The 13,646-nt window shown below is 39.5% G+C and overlaps 1 long non-coding RNA gene across 1 annotated transcript; it reads left to right on the top strand.

Moving 5' to 3' along the window:
* The first annotated feature begins 1,799 nt into the window (after positions 1-1,799).
* LOC140712411 (uncharacterized) lies at positions 1,800-7,867 on the top strand. Its single transcript, XR_012094001.1, has 3 exons — positions 1,800-2,065; positions 3,221-3,326; positions 4,574-7,867. It is a non-coding gene; the product is annotated as an uncharacterized lncRNA (long non-coding RNA).
* The last annotated feature ends 5,779 nt before the right edge of the window (positions 7,868-13,646 follow it).

Raw genomic sequence — 13,646 nt, 5'->3', positions numbered from 1 at the left:
TTCAAGTTCTGATGTTCTCTCTTCTGCTTGGTCTAGTCTATTGTTGAAACTTTTTGTATATTTTGTATTTCATTCAAATTCTTCAGTTCCAGAATTTCAGTCTGGTTATTTTTATGATATCTATTTCTTTGGCAAATTTCTCATTCATATCCTGAATTGTTTCTCTGATATCTGTGTATTGTTTGAATTGTATTGGATTTGGAATTCTCTTGTATCTTGCTGAGCTTCTTTAGTATTTTATATATATATACATATATACACACACATATATACACATATATACATGTATATATTGTATATATTGAAAAAGAAATTGTCCTTCCTAAAAAGTCTCTACCCTTTGATTAGGATGCACAGCTAAGCCTGCCCCAGTTGGAAACCCTTATTTAGAAGTTCCTCCTACTCTTCTTCTTCTTCTTCTTCTTCTTCTTCTTCTTCTTCTTCTTCTTCTTCTTCTTCTTCTTCTTCTTCTTCCTCCTCTTCTTCTTCTTCTTCTTCTTTTTTTTTTTTTGACAGTCTTGCTCTGTTGCCAAGGCTGGACTACAGTGGTGAGATGTTGACTCACTGCAACCTCTGCCTACCGGGTTCAAGCAGTTCTCGTGCTTCACCCTCTTGAGTAGCTGGCACTACAGCTACCAGGCCCAGCTAATTTTTGTATTTTTAATAGAGATGGAGTATTTCCATGTTGACCTGTCTGGTCTTGAACTCCTAGCCTTAAGGGATCTGCTCACCTTGGGAAGTACTCCCAAAGTGTTGGGATTATAGGCACGAGCCACAGCGCCTGGCTTCTATTTACAAGTTCTATGAGGTACTTATAGAAATATATGTTAGGTTTTTAAGAAATGCTGAAATAGGAAAGTGGAAATGCTGTGGGTTTGGTTTGATTTATTTTTTGGACTCAGCATTCAAGAAAACTATTGGACAGGAATTTAAAAATCTTATGAACAAAGGTACTGGTTAGGAAGAAGCATAGAGAAAGGTTTTTACCACTGTGCTTTGAAATAGTTGAGATACTGATTCACACTTCAGAAATTTGTATGGCTAGTGCCTGTATATAATGTTACCACAGCATGCATCAGCTGATTTAGTAGCTGGGCTAGTGTGAGACTGCATGCAATGTGATTGCAAAATAGCAACTGAAAAAGAAAACCAACTTTCTCCTGGTGTTATTTCTATTTTGAGAAAATGAAACTTACTAGAAAGAGTTCTGATTACCCTGGTTGCTACAAATATATATGTGTCTTTTTCCTGGAATATAGGCCCTGTTCATATTTCCTAGGACAATAGGTTTCACTTATATATAATACAGATTTGCTTCCTGTTTCTGGAATGGGTTACATCAACTACAGATGGTATAATGCAATAATTCTCATATTGCAACCGGCCACCAGCTGTATCAGCATCACCTGGAAACTTGTTAGATGTGCAAATTCTTAGGCCCCATTGTAGACTGATAAAATCAGAAATTCCAGTGTGGGACCCAGAAATCTAGGTGTTGATATGCCTTCCAGATAATTATAATGCATGCTAAAGTCTGAGAACCAAATAATATATTGAATGTCGGCAAAAATACTTTTACTTCTATAAAATGAAACTCTATGCTTTTTTCTTGAGATTTTTTGTAAAAATTGACCCTCTTTTTTTTTTTTTTTTTTTTTTTTTTGTCCACCTAGAAGAGCTGGTGACTAGTTCAATAGTATTCACACTTATTAGAGGAATACTTAGGTAGACAGTGGGTTCTCTTGATCACCACAATGGGCTATAATTTGGAAACAGTGTGTTCCCACCTATACAACATTCTCTTCTGTACTCATTCACAAATATACATGTTTAAAATGATCTTCCAAATGAACTTCAAAAATATTGATATGGTTAATAAAATAGCTCCCCATTCTTTTTTCCTTTCCTTTCCTTTCCTTTCTTCCTTTTTTTTCTTTACAGACAGTCTTGCTCTGTCACCCAGACTGGAGTGTGGTGGCACAATCAGAGCTCACTGTAGCCTTCACCTCCCTCCCAGCCTCAAGTGATCTTCCCATCTCAGTCTCCTGAGTAGCTGGGATCACAGGTGAGTACCACTACACCCAGATAATTTTTTATTTCTTGTCGAGATAGGGTCTCAATATGTTCCCCAGGCTGCTCTCAAACTCCTGGGCTCAACTGATCTTCCTGCTTCAGCCTCCCAAAGTGCTGGGATTACAGGCATAAGCCACAGCACTTGGCCAGCTCCCCATTCTTATTCTTTTTTCAAAAATTAATTACACATCATTTCTTCTTGCTGTGGTTTGATTATGTCCCCCAAAGTTAATGTGTTGGAAACTTGATCCCCAATATGGCAGTTTTGGGAGGTGGGACCTAATGGGAGGTATTTGGGTTATGGGGGCATTGTCCTCTTGAATAGATTAATGACATTATTGAGGGACTGAGTTTCATATAAAAAGATGACTTCAACCTTCTCTTGTTCACCCTCACCCCCTTTTTACCCTTCCATCATGGGATGACCAGTGAGAGGGCCCTGGCCACATGTGCCTCCTTGATCTTGGACTTTCCAGCTTCCAAAACCATGAGTCAATAAATGTCTGTTCATTATACATTACCCAATCTCCCAATCTGCCAATCTGTGGTGTTCTGTTATAGCAGAACAAAATGGACTAAGACATTTTTCAACATTAATTATTTAGACTGCAGTTGGGCAGTCTTTCAGTGGAAACTTGATGTGGGAAACTTGACTTTACTTTTCCATAGTCCTATTCAGAAATAAGACCCCCCTAAATAAACTTCTGCTGGGACAATTTGTGCCCTTATCCCTGTTAGAACACTAGGAGTGCTTGTTTCATTCATTCATTCACCATTCATTCATCAAGTCAATACTTACTGAGAATCTACTATGTGCTAGGCACCATTCTAGGCATGTAAGATACATCAGTACACAAAGATCTCTGTCCTCATGGAGCTTATATTCTATTAGGAGAGAGATGGCAATAAGCTTAAGTGCTATGGACTGAATTGACTTCCCCACTCCTTTCCCAAAATTCATCATCGAAACCCTAACCCTCGACGTAACTTTGGAAATAGGGCCTGAGGAGGTAATTAAGGTTAAATGAGGTCTTAAGGGTGGGGCCCCTAATCTGATAACACTGATGTCTTCATACAAAGAAGAAGAAAAAGTTGAGACCTCAGATCTCTCTCTCTCAATCTCTCTCTCTCTCTCTCTCTCTCTCAGCGCACACAGAGGAAAGGCCATGTGAAGACAGAGAAAAGGCTGCTGTCTCCAGGCCAGGAAGAGAGGCCTCACCAGAAACCAACTTGGACTTCTAGCATCTAGAACTGTGAGAAAATAGTGAGAAAATAGATTTTTGTTGCTTAAGCCACCTAGTCTGTGATTTTTCATTATGGCAGCCAATGCAGACTAATACAATAATAAATAAATTAGACAATATGGGATAAGTGAATGGGGAAAAAAAAGAGTAAGTGGAGGCAGTAAGTGGAATTACATATGGGTAGAGAAAAGGGGGTCAGGATCTGACAGCTGCTGCTAAGTAATAGAGATGGAAACTGTGTTAGTCTGTTCTTATACTGTTAGAAAGATATTACCCGAGAATGGGTAATTTATGAGGGAAAGATGTTTAACTGACTCACAGTTCCCCATGGCTGGGGAGGGATCAGGAAACTTGCAATCATGACAGAAGGCAAAGGGGAAGCAAGGCCCCTTCTTCACATGGCGGCAGGAGGGAGTGAATGTAAGAAGGGGAAATGTCAGAGGCTTATAAAACCATCAGATCTTATGATAACTCACTCACTATCATGAGAATAGCATGGGGGAAACCACCCCCATGATCCAATCCTCCCACTAGTTCTAGCCCTTGACTTGTGGAGCTTATGGGGATTACAATTTGAGATGAGATTTGAGTGGGGACACAAAGCCAAACCATATTAGAAATCTTTCTGTGCCTCAATTTCTTCATTTTAAAAATGGGAATTATGCCCAGGTACAGTGGCTCATGTCTGTAATCTCAGCACTTTGAGAGGCAGAGGCAGAATTGCTTGAGGCCAGGAGTTTGAAACCAACCTGGGCAACATAGCAAGACCCTATCTCTACAAAATTTTTTTTAAAAAAATAGCTAGGCATGGTGTCATGAGCCTGTCCTCCTAGCTACCCAGAAGGATTGCTTTAGCCCAGAGTTTGAGGCTGCAGTGAACCAAGACTGCACCATTGTACTCCAGCCTGGGTGACAGAACATGACTAGGTCTCTAAAAAAAGAAAAAGGAATTATGTTAGTACTTACCACATAGGGTTTTATGGAGATTAAGTGGACTACTATGTATAAAGCTCTGAGAACAGTGCTTGGCACATGGTAAATGCCAAATAAGGGTTAGTTATTACTACGTACTACTGCCACCACTACCATTTACCATGTTTGAATACTACTTACTTCTAAGACCAGAGGCCACTCAACTGAAAGTGGTCTGTTCTCTAATGTGGAGCTTTGACTATAGTATTATCAGGTATTGGTAGCTGCAGCTGGGTTGCTATTTCAGATCCTCTTTTTCCTTTTATTCTCTTTGTTGGCCACAGTGAGAAACTGGGATGCTACTCCAGAAGAAGAATAATTAGTGCCTCTGTACAAAGGGATCTTGGTGCTGCCAAAAGAGTAGAAAAGTTTATCCCAGAACCAAAATATTTCAGAATTGTGGAAAAGCAAGGTTTGGAAACCTACTCAAAAGAGAAGAAATATTGCTATCATAGAATCCCTGAATTAGTATATGCCTAGCTGCTATAACAAAGAAGTTCAAAAACATAAATGACACTGTAAAAGAAGTTTATTTCTTGTTCACATAACTGTCCAAGACTGCTGTTCCTGGGCACCTGGCAGTTCTCGTCCATGCAATGATCCAAGGACACAGAGTTCTTCCATCCTGTGACTCTACCACCCCGAGAGCCTGGAAATTGAGAGTAAAGAGGGTATACCTGATTCTTAACCATCTTCACCTGGAAATGACATACATCACATTCACTCATATTCCATTTGGAAGAACTAGTTCACAGCCCACCTGGGGAGAAGTGAAAGTTAGTTCATGTAGCTGTGAAATAGGAAGCCCGCTTCCTGGTGACAACTTCATATTATGAAGGGAAAACACTAATTTGGAAGGATCATGAGTTGTTTCCACCACAGTATCCTACTCTGGCCCTAAATAACCATGTATACCCTTCTTCCCAAACATGGAATATAATCAGACCTTTCCCAGGGCAGCCAACCCACAGTCAAGGAATCATTGCACTCAGCTCATGGTCAGGGATTTCTGAGCAAAGCACTGTCCTACCTAAAGGTGTGTATGTGACTCCTTGTGGTCTGGTGCTTTAAAAAAAATCAAAAGGCTAGTTAAGACTAGATAACTCATGTGTATCATGGTATCATGTGTATTGTGGTAGGTTAACTATAATAAACACTTTCAGTTGAAAAAAGAAAGCATGGAAGAATCTCAGAGGTCAGGAATCTATAGCAATGATGAAATTCTGCTGGATAGACGTTTTGAAGATCTCCTTCCCTGCTAATGGCAGAAGTTTCTTAATTAGACCCTAATTTTGCTATCTGATAAGAACTATCCAGCCATTGTTCTTTTTTTTTTTTTTTTTTTTTTTTGAGACAGAGTCTTGCTCTGTCACCCAGGCTGGAGGGCAGTGAACAATCTCAGCTCACTGCAACCTGTGCTTCCTGGGTTCAAGCTACTTTCCTGTCTCTACCTCCTGAGTAGCTGGGACTATAGGTGCGTACCACCATGCTCGGCTAATTTTTGTGTTTTTAGTAGAGGCAGGATTTTGTTTTGTTGGCCAGGCTAGTCTTGAACTCCTGACCTCAAGTGATCTGCCTGCCTTGACCTCCCAAAGTGCTGGGATTACAGGTGCCAGCCACCACACCTGGTCTGAGCCATTGCTCTTCATACACCTGGCTCCATCCTCTGGGGAGGTTCTTTTTGACATTTAGGCTTTTATACTCATCCCTGCCACTAAGGGATGGGGGTTCTGTTTTTACCTTGTTTATCCCAGAACTTCCTGTATTCAAATGGAAACTTTGTCAATAGTATACCTTAAAAGAGAGAATTTATTCAAAAATAGATTTATTTAAAACATTTCTTCAAAGACTTTGAATATTCAAAATATTTATTCAAAACATTGCAAAGAATGCTTCAAATATTTTTCAATGTTTGATTCTGAGAATAAAAAATTAAAAAATAGCTTATCATGAAAACATTGGTGAGTCAAAGAGAGATGAAAAAGGTCATATAAAGGATGGTAAGGGTAGTCAGAGAAAATATGTGGAAATGTTTAAGTGTTATCTGCGAGTATATGACTTTCTGATATTTTTGAAATCAACAGTAGGGACAGCTCCACTTCTCTCATCAGCTGCTTCACCAGGTCCTTACAAACCAAGCTTCTAGGGTGTTTCAGTTTTCCATCAGACGCTGCACCCTCCTGTAGACTCCTTTTGTGCCTAGTAAAAGGATGCAGGCAGAGACTCTCCCTGCCCCCACCACTTACTCACTCACGGCCAAGCACCACAGGTTAAAATTCCCCCACAATGACAGGGAAGATAAGTATTATTATGAGATAAAAGCCCTGGTCCCTGTCTTTCTGGAGTTTGTAATCTGATTGCAAAATTAAATTTACATACATCTAAAGAGATGGAGAGAAGAAAGCCCTTCAAAACTGAAGAGCATATGGAATGGATGGAGCTACTCCTGCTTTATTGGTAAATGAGACAATGGAAGGGGGTGTGTGTTCTCAATCGGAGCACAATAGCTCAATATTGTCATGCGAACTGCTGTCAACTGGAGCATGATAGCATGGTATTGTAGTGTGAACTGCTATAGTTAGGCATGCGCCTTTTCATTTGCTACACTCTTGTTTATCACATTGCTTGACAAACACTGGGAGTCCAATGAAGGTTTTTTGCACAGAAAGTAAATTCCCTAACAGTGATAGCAAAACAAAACAAATGAACCAGAGCAGAGTATGATAGACAGAGGACAGTGGTCAGAGCAATCTTCTGGAGGAGACTAATTTTTCAGAAATACTTTTTTGAGATGGATACAATTATGGACGAGCAAAAAGAGTTGGAGGGCATTTTGTGTGTGTGTGAAGAGGGGGAGTGGATGGCTGGTGGTAGAGATTTTCCAGGGGAGACACCTGGAAATAAACATTAGTCAATGATGTACATTGATTAGTGTGGCTTTATACACAGTAGGAAGTTTGTGGAATGGACACTAAGGTGTTCACAAACATTCTGATCTAACCATCTTTGCTTCCAATTTTGTTTTGCTGCTTACTTTGTTTGACTATATTATATATACCAACCCCCTAGTCATGGACCAGTACCTGTCTGTGGCCTCTTAGGAACTGGGCCGCACAGAAGGTGGTGAGTGGCCAGTAACTGAGCATTACCACCTGAGCTTCGCCTCCTGTCAGATCAGTGGCGGCATTAGGTTCTCACAGGAGTGCAAACCCTATTGTGAACTGCCCATGTGAGGGATGTAGGTTGTGCACTCCTTATGAAAATCTAACTAATGCTTGATGAAACAGTTTTCCAGCTGTGTTTAACAGCAGGTGAGGTAGTGGGAAGCGAAGGGAGAATGTACCCAGGAGACCCCTCCCCTGCCTTCTAGTGTCTCAAGGAACCTTTTCCTGCTTCATTTCCTGTTTGCCTGAGAGCACGTTCAGGCAACGACTGGGGAGAGAGATTCTTCCTTTTGCTTTTTTCTTTGCTACACATTGATATCCTTAAATTTTTGGCATATGTTTTCTAATTTTAAAAATAAAAATCTATATATTATAAACTCATCAATATAAACAAAATAAAAATCTGAAGTTAAACTTGGATCATAATATCCTTTCATCACTCCCCATCCATGTTGTTTTGTAGCTGTGGTTTTCAATTCAGTGATAAATCTTGGATATCTCTCCCTGTCAGTACTTATAATCTTGCTACTTTTTTCAAGGACAACATTTAATAGGCATATTTTAATGTTTAATTAATCTATTTTTGCTGGACATTTAAGTCATGTTCAGATTATCACTATTACAAACAATGCTGAAATGAATATCACTGTACTTCCGTCTTTGTACAATTGTGTGGGTTTTTCAATATGATGCATTCCAGAAATTAGAATTTCCGGGTCAAAGAAATTGACCAGATGCTTCACACCATGTCTTAAATCCTGGCCCCATTTTTTGTCCAAAATGGTGTTGAGCTGCTATTTAATTCACACATGGCTACCATTTCCCACTTCCTTACTGAAGTACGGTGCTTATAGCCCAGATTTAGGCTAGAAAATTCCTCCTTGCACTGTCAATTCTGTTACCTCTCTGGGAGCATGGGAAGGTCACTTTTTTTGTTTGTGGGTTTATATTTTCCTATTACTTTCTCAGGAAATGAATGGAGTTTTCTATCAATTGTTCTCTATCATCCCTTGTGGCTTGGCTCGAAGCCCTACTCTCCAATCAAGGGTTATGACAAGAACTTTGTTCCTGCCAATACATTTGGAAATCTGGAATCCTTCCATAGATGCAAACCCCTTACACTGTTATCTTTCCCTATTTTCTGCCACCTGGTAGAAAGCAAATCCCTGAATGCATCTCCAAAACTCTCTTCCAGCCCTAGGACCACCCAAGGTCTCCCTCACACTCTTCAATTATCTGCTAATTCATTCTGTCTCTCATTTTCTAGAGAATAGTCCTCTTTGGCTGAACTGGTTGGAAATTAAACTCTCCATAAAGTAAGAGAGTAGGAATAAGAGGATATACCATACTATGGGCAGGGAGGGTGGTGGAAAGGCCAGGGTTCATTTCAGCTTTAAAGCACTGGAGCTCCAAATAGACACAAAGCATCACATAGAAACTCATGATCAGTGCAGCTTAGAATGCTTCTCATCTCCCTTTGGGGGTTATTCTATTTCTATTGATGTAGTCAAGAATGGTGGCTGTTTTTCTGGGGGCAGATCATTTGGTACTAACTGGTCTTTCACAGAAGCCATTTTCTCAAGTATGTTATACATTAGCTACAAGCAATTGTTGGTAAAAACCTCTTACCATTCTGTATGTTTCCATTATATATATGTCTCTCTGTGTGTGTACATATGAAAGAAGACTATATATTCTTTTTATCAAAATATATTTAGACCATGTACATTCTTTTAATTATACTATATATAAAAGTAATTTTATATTCTATATTTTAAAATATAAATATATGTAAATAAAATTACTATAACACATATGTAAGTAGCATATATTTTGTGTTCTTCCATTATTCCTTTTTTAACCTAGAGTGAAGATTTTACATTTTTCACAATTCGATTATATTTTATGAGACTTCTTAATTTTCCAAAGCATAAATAACTATTTGGAGCCTGTCTTTGTAATTTTATATTTTTGGTTAATATTCCAAACTCATATACCATTGCCAGGTCTTCCAGGTCTGAAGCAAAATACAGCAGCATTTTAGTTGTGTGACCCTGGGGAAATTGCTTAACCTCTTTTTGCCTCTGCTTCCTATCACAGATGTTTATTGTAAGGATTAAATCAGCTAAACCAAGAAAAGCCCCAAACTGCACGCTGTTAATACATGTTACTGGACCCTTCTCCACACCTCCCTGCCGCACTAAAGCAGAGAGAATTATCTCCTGAATCATGTTTACAGACCTTCTGGGCACAATGACTCAACTCCTATCTATTCTTGTCACAGATTTTGTCTCTTGGAGTCAATCCAGCCATGGAGATCACTGGTCTTGTGACTTATTTTTTCTCTTTCAGTATGAAATCATTAGAACTGAGAAAATGAAAACATTCCTGTTATTACTTCCTGAGAGAAAGAAACTGAGTAACATGTTTTGGTAGGAATTGTTCTTCTTTCTCCTGCTGTGACCCTCTTGCTGGTCCCACCAGGGTTCTTGGTCCTGAGCCTGATTTATACCAGGAGCATAATCTGATCAAAAAGAGGGAAACTGAAGAAAAGAGGCAGGATTATATGAGGGGTTCTCAAAATGGCAGTACATCATCCCTTACACCTCGCATTTATGTAGCCCTCTGTGTTTCCAAGTTACTTTTGTAATATAGGTAAGTGAGCATGAAACACTTAAAAAAAAATACAAACAAAAACAAGAGAAGCATATTTACATAAGGAAAGACTGCAGAGGGTTTCTTGTTTTTTTTTTTTTCTTTTTTTTTTAAAAACAAAAACAATAACAACAACATAGAGTAAAAGTCACTAGATAAGTTCAAATATAGTAGTACTTTGTTTTCTTGGAAGATGATTGAAAGAAGGCACCTTACTGCCTCCAATCCAGTCATATCTCTAAACCCAATCATGACCAGCAGAGGTTGTTCTAAATTGTTTCCTCTAATATAGAGATAATTGCCGATAATTTTTCAGTGGTTGTTCTCTCTGTGTTCTCTGTATTTTTCTGAATGACTGAGGAAAAATTTAGGGAAGCTGAACTCAGAAAACAAACTTTGTCCATCCAGCCATCCATTTATCTTTATGGATCCATCTTTATTCATTCATTAATTCACTCAGTCAGTATATATTGAATTTCAACCATGGGTCAGACACTGTTCCATGCCTCTAATGTTCTGCGTATAATGCAAGTAAAAATAAAGATAGCTTTAATTTTTGTAAAACTTTATTTACAAAAACAGGTGGCAGACTGGTTTAGGCCCATGAGCTGTAGTATGTTTACCTTTGCTCTCTGGCCCTGTGAATTCTTCATGCTCACAGAGCATCCTGAAGAAATGAGGCCCAATAAAATAACTGGTTTTATTTCAAATCCGCCTTCTTGCTATAAATGACCGATAGCTCAAGAATATCTCAATGAATACCCACACATGCTGTCTGTTTTTACATTGGCTAAGTCCTTTGACTAGATTATGAGTAATGTCCTATCAGTTGTGGCTTTCTTCTTTCCCTAGCAGGCTTCCCACAGTTCCCCACTTCACAATATTTTTCTCAGCACAACACTTTTCAGGGTGTCAAAAATGTTCTTAACCATCAGCTCTGTTTCCTCAGAGCCTTTGTTGATGCTTTACAGAAGCCTAGGTAAATTGGGTTCCAGTCTCATGATCTCCTGAGCTCCTGCTTCCCTGACACTGTGTTTATGCTGCTTGTGTTGATCCAGATGTGAAATTAACTTCCCAGTACCCCCAAAATAGTCACACATAGTGCCACAAATGCTTCCTCTTTCTCATCCAGCTCCCCCTACCTCTGACTCCATTTTTCCAGAGGATACCCAGCTCCTCCTCTCATCCTCCTACAACAATGAGGGATAAAATGTTCCACTCTGACTCTAGAAAATGTATCAAGTTAATTTCTTTTATAAACAAAAAGAAAAATAAAAAAAGAAGTCCTTATGCGTCCCTCCCCTCCACCAAAAGAGGAATTCTGATGTTAGCTGTTTAGTCTTCATTTCTGTGACAGGGCACAAGGTTGTAGCTAGTGTTTATAACTTCTTTCTTTTACCTGTCTTCAGAGTGACCAGACAACCTACAGAATGGGAGAAACGTTTTGCAATCTATGCATCTGACAAAGGTCTAATATCCAGCATCTGTAAGGAACTTAAACAAATTTATAAGAGAAAACAACTCCATTAAAAAGTGGGCAAAGGACATGAACAAACACTTCTCAAAAGAAGACATACATGCAGACAACAATCAAATGAAAAAAGTTCAACATTACTGTTCATTAGAGAAATGCAAATTAAAACCACAATGAAATATTGTCTCACACCAGTCAGAATGGCTGTTAATAAAAAGTCAAAAAATAATAGATGCTAGGGAGGTTGTAGAGTAAAAGGAACACTTTTACACTGTTGGTGGGAGAGTAAATTAGTTTAGCCATTGTGGAAGACCGACAGTGTGGTGATTCCTCAAAGACTTAAACACAGAAATACCATTCAACCCAACATTCCCATTACCAGGTATGTACCCAGAGGAATATAAATCATTCTATTATAAAGACACATGCGCATATATGTTCATTGCAGCACTATTCACAATAGAAAAGACATGGAATCAACCTAAATGCCCATCTATCATAGATTAGATAAAGAAAATGTGGTACACATACACTATAGAATACTATGCAGCAATAAAAAGGAATGTGATCATGTCTTTTGCAGGGACAAGGATGGAGCTGGAGGCCATTATCCTTAGCAAACTAACACAGGAATAGAAAACCAAATGCTGCATGTTCTCACTTATAAGTGGGAGCTAAATGATGAGAACACATGGACGCATAGAGGGGAACAATGCACATTGGAGCTACTGGAGGGCAGGCGGTGGGGGGAGGGAGAGGATCCGGGAAAATAACTAATGGGTACCTGGGTGATGAAATAATCTGTACAACGAACCCCCATGACACACATTTACTTATGTAACAAACCTGAACATCATGCACATGTGCCCCTGAACTTAAAACAAAAGTGGTTTTTTTTTTTTTAATTTTCTTTTTAAGACAGAGTCTCACTCTGTGTGCCCAGGCTGGAGTGCATGGTGCAGTCTTGGCCCACTACAGCCTCAGCCTACCAGGCACAAGGGATCCTCCCACTCCAGCCTCCTGAGTAGCTGAGACTACAGGTGCATGCCAGTATATCTGGTTAGTTTTTGTGGGTTTTTTTTTTTTTTTTTTTTTGATAGAGCTGGGGCTTCGATATGTTGCTCAGGCTGGTCTTGAACCCCTGAGGTTCAAATGATCTGCCTGCTTTGGCCTCCCAAACTGCTGGGATTACAAGCGTAAGCCACTGCGCCCAGCCTATAACTTCCTTCTTTTACTACCTATTCCATATTACACTTGCCCTTGGCAAACACTGGTTCTTGTCATGACTCCTTATCCAGTAAGCTGTCCCAGACCCTCATTCTTAAAGGGTCAGTGCCATTAGCAGTCCTCACTGCATTGAATTGTTTTCATTTTAATATTGATTTCAGGATATGGGAATACAAAGAGGCACCCCAGAAGACCTCCTGCAAGCCACCATACTCCTTACCCACACTGTGCGGTAGTAACCCCATTTTCCCTTCATAGCCAGGATAAATCACCCATCAGAACAATAATCACCTTTTCTAAACCTGTTGGTTAATTAGCATAGGGAGTACAAAGTGGCTGGGGACAGTTTTACCTTCCAGATTAATGGAGCCACAAATCAATGTAAATTCATCACTCTGGTCATCTCTCCTTCTAGGAACAATGAATATCCAGGTGAACCATTCAAAGCTCTTTCCACTGGGGGAATCTCCCATAACCACTGTCTTCAGAATCATCCCTAAATGTGACAGGAATACTGCATTGGCCATTTTTGGGTGATGCCAGTGTATTGTGCAGAACCATCTATAAAGTGTACCAAATAGTCTCTTCCTCAGTCAACTGGTTACATGGAACTCCCCATGAGAAGACAGATGAGAGAGAAGGGGCAATGTAGTATGCGTAGGGATCACGGGAATCTTGCTCATGTGACTTGTGCCTTCAGGACCTATGTAAGTCTAATTTCATTTACCACTTCCGTATGATGGAATGCTGCTGTGCACACTCAACTTTAAAGTTTGATGAGTTTGATAACATCCAATTCATAGCTCAGGTCTTGGGCCATGTTAAACATTCAGTCTC

This window comes from Chlorocebus sabaeus, chromosome 9, assembly GCF_047675955.1.
Source record: "Chlorocebus sabaeus isolate Y175 chromosome 9, mChlSab1.0.hap1, whole genome shotgun sequence".
NCBI lineage: Eukaryota > Metazoa > Chordata > Mammalia > Primates > Cercopithecidae > Chlorocebus > Chlorocebus sabaeus.
Note: the sequence above shows the minus strand (reverse complement) of the source record. Positions and strands in the feature narration are given on the sequence as shown.